Source organism: Phyllostomus hastatus, unplaced genomic scaffold (assembly GCF_019186645.2).
Source record: "Phyllostomus hastatus isolate PE091 unplaced genomic scaffold, TTU_PhHast_1.1 phas_contig_133, whole genome shotgun sequence".
NCBI lineage: Eukaryota > Metazoa > Chordata > Mammalia > Chiroptera > Phyllostomidae > Phyllostomus > Phyllostomus hastatus.
The window spans coordinates 2487273-2488579 of record NW_025333577.1 but is presented as its reverse complement, the minus strand read 5'-3'; the positions used below and the strand labels follow the sequence as shown (position 1 = coordinate 2488579).

Sequence of the window (1307 nt, the reverse complement as noted above, 5' to 3'; positions counted from 1 at the left end):
CCTCTTTTGCTGTGCAGAGGCGATTCACCTGACCCAACTGTGTCAAAGGTCAGCTGTTTGTCGGCCCCCTCAACAGAGAATTCCCATAAGACCATCAGCTACCAATTATTCAAAAGAAACTTTGCAGGCTAGAAGAGATTAGGAAGAAATATTGAAAGTCATGAAAAGCAGGGGCCTACAGCCAAAATTGCTCTACCCAGCAAATATATCATTTAGAATCCAAGGGCAGATAAAGAGTTACCCAGACAAGAAAATACTAAAGGAGTTCATCATGACCAAACCATTATTATATAAAACGTTAAAGGGACTTATTTAAGAAAAAGAAGAAAATCAAAACTATGAACAATAAAATGGCAAACAAGACAATCTATTAACCACTGAATGTAGCCTTTCTGGCAGTAGGGAGCTCCCCACATCAACATGCCTCTTGCAAAAGATCTCCTTCATCCATCTCTAGGAGAGGAAAAGAGGAAACAAAAGAAGCACCTGGTACAGAGCTTCAATTCCTACATCATGGATGTGAAATGACCTGGATGCTATAAAGCCACCACCGTCTTTAACCATGCACAAATGATAGTTTTGTGTGTTGTCTTCTTCATTGCCCTCTCTCAGTCTACAGTAGGAAAAGAAAGGCTTACAGAAGGATGCTGTTTCAGATGGAAGCAGAACTAGAAGTACTGAATTAAGATGAGTGGGGAGCCTTCCCAAAAACACATTTTGGATAGAAAATTAAAAAAAAAACAATTGAATCTGAAAAACAAACTAAGCAACAAGAAGATCAAAGACCCCAGTCATGGATATGGAGAGCATTTTGATGGTTGCCATGTGGGAGAGGTGGTGTAGGGGAATGGCTGAAGATGTGAGGGGATTAACAAGTACACATAGGTAGTTACAGAATAGCCCTGGGGATATAAAGTAAAGTATAGGAAATGAAGTAGCCAAATAACTTATTATACGCATGACCCGTGTACATGAACAATGGTTGGAGAATTGCCTGAGGGAGTGGGTGATGCTGGGTGGAGGAGGGCATAAGGAGAAAACTTAGGACAACTGTAATAGCATAATCAATAAAATATTAAAATATAAAAAGTAATAAGGTCTATGAAGAAAAATAACTTGTCTTTGTAATTTTTCCCACAAGCATGTGCATTCACTCTCTCTATCCTTGGTGCTTTTAGGCAGCACCTACAGGTTCAGCTACTATGTTTTTTGTATCTGTGTCTGGGTCGAGATTCTGCTGTGAAAATTTCATCTAAATCAGTTGGTAGACTGTTGTGTCCACTATCTGGATACAGTTCATCCTTCTC

General features: G+C 39.5%; 1 pseudogene; it reads left to right on the top strand.

Annotated features, from left to right (window-relative positions):
* The first annotated feature begins 420 nt into the window (after nucleotides 1-420).
* On the top strand, nucleotides 421-672 carry LOC123826214 (annotated as a pseudogene).
* Nucleotides 673-1307: the final 635 nt, after the last annotated feature.